Below are 6,020 nucleotides of genomic sequence, written 5' to 3'. Positions count from 1 at the left end.
GTGGGTTTCTGACTCCTGTGTGCCTAATGCTTTTTTAATTCTAACAACATGTGTGACTTGTGTGAGAAAGGTCAAATTAAAAGTTCTATATTATATGTTATAACTTGACAGCAGGTATTTTATTGACAATGGCAGCTTCTATATACGCCTCCTTGAGTCATCACCTTATCGTGGTGGAGGGGTTTGTGTGTCCCAATGATCCTAGGAGCTAAGTTGTCTGGGGCTTTCTGCCCCTGGTAGGGTCACCCATGGCAAACAGGTCCTAGGTCAGGGACCGGACAAAGGACGGCTCATAGACCCCCTAATGATGAACAAAAACAATGGACCACGTTTTCCCTTGCCCGGACGCGGGTCACCGGGGTCCCCCTCTGGAGCCAGGCCTGGAGGTGGGGCTCGAAGGCGAGCGCCTGGTGGCCTGGCCTGCACCCATGGGGCCTGGTCGGGCGCAGCCCGAAAGGACAACGTAGGTCCCCCTTCCCATTTGCTCACCCCCTGTGGGAGGGACCATAGGGGTCGGGTGCACTGTGACCTGGGCGGTGGCCGAAGGCGGGGACCTTGGCGATCCGATCCCCGGCTACAGAAGCTGGCACTTGGGACGTGGAATGTCACCCCTCTGAAAGGGAAGGAGCCCGAGCTTGTGTGGGAGGTTGAGAAGTTCCGACTAGATATATTCGGGCTCACCTCCACACACAGCTTGGGTTCTGGTACCAGTCCTCTCGAGAGGGGTTGGACTCTTCCACTCTGGAGTTGCCCATGGTGAGAGACGCCGAGCAGGTGTGGGTATACTCATAGTCCCCCGGCTTGGTGCCTGTACGTTGGGGTTCACCCCAGTGGATGAGAGGGTAGCCTCCCTCCGCCTTCGGGTGGGGGGACGGGTCCTGACTGTTGTTTGTGCTTATGCACCAAACAGCAGTTCAGAGTACCCACCCTTTTTGGAGTCCTTGGAGGGGGTGCTGGAGAGCGCTCCCACTGGGGACTCCATAGTTCTGCTGGGGGACTTCAATGCTCACGTGGGCAATGACAGTGAGACCTGGAAGGGCGTGATTGGGAGGAACGGCCCCCCTGATCAGAACCCGAGTGGTGTTCAGTTATTGGACTTCTATGCTCGTCACGGACTGTCCATAATGAACACCATGTTCGGACATAAGGGTGTCCATATGTGCACTTGGCACCAGGACACCCTAGGCCGCAGTTCGATGATCGACGTTGTGGTCGTGTCATTGGACTTGCGGCCGCATGTCTTGGACACTCGGGTGAAGAGAGGGGCGGAGCTGTCAACTGATCACCACCTGGTGGTGTGTTGGCTCCGATGGTGGGGGAAAATGCTGGTCCGACCTGGCAGACCCAAACGTATTGTGAGGGACTGCTGGGAACGCCTGGCGGAAACACCTTTCAGAAGGAGTTTTCAATTCCCACCTCTGGCAGAACTTCACTCACGTTCCGGGTGAGGCGGGGGACATTGAGTCTGAGTGTACCATGTTCCGCGTCTCCATTGTCGAAGCTTCCGAACGCAGCTGTGGCCGTAAGGTGGTCGGTGCCTGTTATGGCGGCAACCCCAGAACCTGCTGGTGGACATTGGCGGTAAGGGATGCCATCAAGCTGAAGAAGGAGTCCTATCAGGCCTTTTTGGCCTGTGGGACTCCTGAGGCAGCTGATGGGTACCGGCTGGCCAAGCGGTATGCAGCTTTGGTGGTTGCTGAGGCAAAAACTCAGGCGTGGGAGGAGTTCGGTGAGGCCTTGGAGGACGACTTCCAGACGGCTTCGAGGAGATTCTGGTCCACCATCAGATGTCTCAGGAGGGGGAAGCAGTGCAGCATCAACACTGTATAGTGGGGATGGGGTGCTGCTGACCTCAACTCGGGACGTTGTGACTCGGTGGGGAGAGTACTTCGTAGACCACCTCAATTCCAGCGACATGCCTTCCCGTGAGGAAGCAGAGTCTGGGTTCTCTGAGATGGGCTCTCCTATCTCTGGGGTTGAGGTCACCGAGGTGGTTAAAAAGCTCCTCGGTGGCAGGTTCCTGGGGGTGGATGAGATAGATAGATAGATAGATAGATAGATAGATAGATAGATAGATAGATAGATAGATAGATAGATAGATAGATAGATAGATAGATAGATACACAGATAGGTAGATAGATAGATAGATACTTTAATAATCCCAAGGGAAATCCGGGGTGACATCTGCTCACAGAGATACAAGTAAACAATAAATACACATAACAGTGACGAAATTGGCACAGACAAAGATGTCACATAAGTTTTACATGATTAACATAATGACATAATTATACAACAGAAAAACAGAAGAACCTAACGTAAAAAGGAAGTGTAGGAACATGAAAGAAGCGTGACAAGAAAGGATGGATGAACCGGGCTGTAAGACGAGCAGTAAATCAACACTAGGGACCCCCACAGAGTATCCCACAGTGCACCCCCAGTGCGTGCCAGGCCCCCTAGTCTACCCCTTCTCTGCCGCCCTTGATGACCCTGCGGCTTCGGGCCCCCTCCTTCTGAGGGAGTGGTTGTGCCCCCTGATGGCATGAGGCACAAAGGAGGACCTTAGTCTCTCAGTGGAGGAGCTTGGTGACAGCAGTCTGCCACTGCTAGGTGAAGGTAGATCCGCCCAGAGTTCTTAAAAGCTCTGGATGTTGTGGGGCTGTCCTGGTTGACATGCCTCTACAACATCACGTGGACACCGGGGACAGTGCCTATGGATTGGCAGACTGGGGTGGTGGTCCCCCTTTTAAAGAAGAGGGACCACCTTCCGGTCCCCCTTCTTAAAAAGGGGGACCGGAGGGTATTTTCCAACTACAGGGGGATCACACTCCTCAGCCTCCCTGGCAAGGTCTATTCAGGGGTTATGGAGAGGAAGGTCCATTGGATTTGTCGGATTTGTTTCCAGTGAGGGTTGGACTCCGCCAAGGCTGCCCTTTGTCACAGATTCTATTCATAACATTTATGGACAGAATTTCTAGGCGCAGCCAAGGGTTTGTTGGCCTCAGTATTGCGTCTCTGCTTTTTGCAGATGATGTTGTGCTGCTGGCTTCATCAAGCCATGATCTCCAACTCTCACTGGAGCGGTTCGCAGTCGAGTGTGAAGCGGTTGGGATCAGAATCAGCACCTCCAAATCTGAGACCATGGTCCTCAGTCAGAAAAGGGTGGAGTGCCCTCTCCGGGTTGGGGATGAGATCCTGCCCCAAGTGGAGGAGTTCAAGTATCTCGGGGTCTCGTTCACGAGTGAGGGTATGATGAAACGGGAGATCGACAGGTGGATCGGTGCAGCATCTGCAGTGATGCAGACTCTGTATCAGTCCGTCGTGGTGAATAAGGAGCTGAGCCGAAAGGCAAAGCTCTGGATTTACCGGTTGATCTACGTTCCTGCCCTCACCTATGGTCACGAGCTGTGGGTTGTGACCGAAAGAACGAGATCCCGGATACAAGCGGCCAAATGAGTTTCCTCTGCAGGGTGTCCGGGCTCTCCCTTAGAGATAGGGTGAGAAGTTCGGTCATCCCAGAGAGACTCAGAGTTGAGCTGCTGCTCCTCCGCATCGAGAGGAGCCAGATGAGGTGGCTCGGGCATCTGGTTAGGATGCCTCCTGGATGCCTCCCTGGTGAGGTGTTCTGGGCATGTCCTACCGGGAGGAGGCCCTGGGGACGACCCAGGACACACTGGAGAGATGATGTCTCCAGGCTGGCCTGGGAGCGCCTTGGGATTCTCCCGGAGGAGCTGGACGAAGTGGCTAGGGAGAGGGAAGTCTGGGCTTCCCTGCATAAGCTGCTGCCCCCGCGACCCGAGCCCGGATAAGCGGAGAAAGATGGATGGATGGATGGATGGCAGCTTCCATATTGTTCATTTTATTCAAATTATTCAGATTAGTCACTGCTCTAAATATCACCCCTCTTAAAAAGATTATATTTGCATATCGGTCTGTAGAAGAGATCCAATGTTTTTACACTGATAAGGTTCTGTCCTATGAAGCCACTTTATAACTAAAGCTAGCAGGCTAGTTTCAAGGCTGAAATGTATGTGACAAAGAAATAAAACCCCAACACCCTACATTATAATAAACTTTACACCCAGCTTCTCTTAGTCAAGTCAAAAACAGGATTGGAGATTGATGGTGGAATAAATATTAATGGAATAAAGACTGAGCTAAAACCGACTGAACCTTAAGTATATGTAAGTGTGTGTGTGTGTGTGTGTGTGTGTGTGTGTGTATATATATATATATATATATATATATATATATATATATATATATATATATATACATTCCAACAACTCCGTATTCTCCTCCCTGTCCATGTGTGTCTTGTTCCAGTAGCCCATTTCTCATCAGATTGCCCTGGTTCCCTAGCATCTGACGCGGACCTTGTTAACCCGGGCAACGTCCGATCCGGTATGACTCTGTCATTATTGTGTTCACTCATATTTTTGAGGTAGGCTCGTATAGCATTAAGGGTCTTGCCTAAGGACCCTCACTGGATAGTGCCCGCCATGTCTGGGGTTCGAAACCACGCCCACGCCCTCCTGCATTCCAGACCACGCCCTCCTGCATTCCACACCACGCCCCTTTCTGCATTTGTGTACTTTGACTGGATAGTGTTTGTCCCGACCAGGATTCGAACCGACAACCTCTTGCATATATATATATATATATATATATATATATATATATATATATATATATATATATATATATATATATTTAAATATATATATATATATATAGCAGCTGGATAGTACAGTGGTTAAAAAAAAAAATATATATATATATATATATATATATATTATATATAAATGTCCCTCTCACCCTTTCAGGGTGGTATCTGTGTGTCATCCTTGGGTCCTCTACCAGAGGCCTGGGAGTCTGAGGGTTCTGGCAGTATCTTAGCTGTTCCTAGGACTGCGCTCTTCTGGACTGAGGCTTCAGATGTTGTTCCAGGAATCTGCTGGAGCCACTCTTCCAGTTTGGGGGTCACTGCCCCAAGTGCTCCTACTACCGCGGGGACCACTTTAACCTTAACCTTCCACATCTGTTCCAGCTGTTCTTTCAACCCTTGATATTTCTCAATCTTTTCGTGTTCCTTCTTCCTGATGTTGGTGTCAGCTGGAATCGCCACATCTATCACCACTGCTCTCTTCTGCTCTTTGTCCATCACCACTATGTCAGGTTTGTTAGCCAGTAGCTGTTTGTCGGTCTGGAAGCTGAAGTCCCACAGGATCTTAGCCTTGCCATTCTCAACCACCTTCGGTGGTATGTCCCATTGGGATTTGGGTACTTCTAGTCCATACGGGCTTCTGCTGTCTAAGGCATTCACTGAGCAGTTCATCTGTTGGGGCCATCTTCCTGATGTACTCTTGGATTTTTGATGTCTCATCCTGGACAGTGGCCCTGATGCTCACTAGTCCTCGGCCTCCCTCTTTCCGCTTAGTGTACAGCCTCAGGATGCTGGACTTGGGGTGAAACCCTCCATGCATGGTGAGGAGCTTTCTAGTCTTGATATCTGTGGCTTCTATCTCCTCCTTTGGCCAGCTTATGATCCCAGCGGGGTATCTGATGACCGGCAGTGCATACATGTTGATGGCTCGGACCTTGTTCTTGCCATTCAGCTGACTTCTCAGGACTTGCCTTACTCTCTGGAGGTATTTGGCTGTGGATGACTTCCTTGCGGCCCCTGTGGGATTCCAAGGTATTTGTAGCTGTCCTTGATGTCTTCTATCCTGCCCCCTGGTAGGTTGACCCCTTCAGTTCTGATCATCTTGCCTCTTCTTGATACCATCCGGCCACATTTGTCTAATCCGAATGACATCCCTATGTCGTCGCTGTAGATCCTGGTGGTGTGGATCAGTGAGTCAATTTCTCGCTCATTCCTGGCATACAGCTTGATGTCATCCATGTAGAGGAGATGGCTGATTGTTGTCCCGCTTCGGAATCGGTATCCGTAGCCACTCTTTGTGATGATGTGACTGAGGGGGTTCAGGCCTATGCAGAACAACAGTGGTGATAGTGCA

The sequence above is a fragment of the Antennarius striatus genome, chromosome 11 (genome assembly GCF_040054535.1).
Source record: "Antennarius striatus isolate MH-2024 chromosome 11, ASM4005453v1, whole genome shotgun sequence".
In the NCBI taxonomy this organism is placed as follows: Eukaryota; Metazoa; Chordata; class Actinopteri; order Lophiiformes; family Antennariidae; genus Antennarius; species Antennarius striatus.
This window is presented reverse-complemented; position numbering follows the sequence as displayed.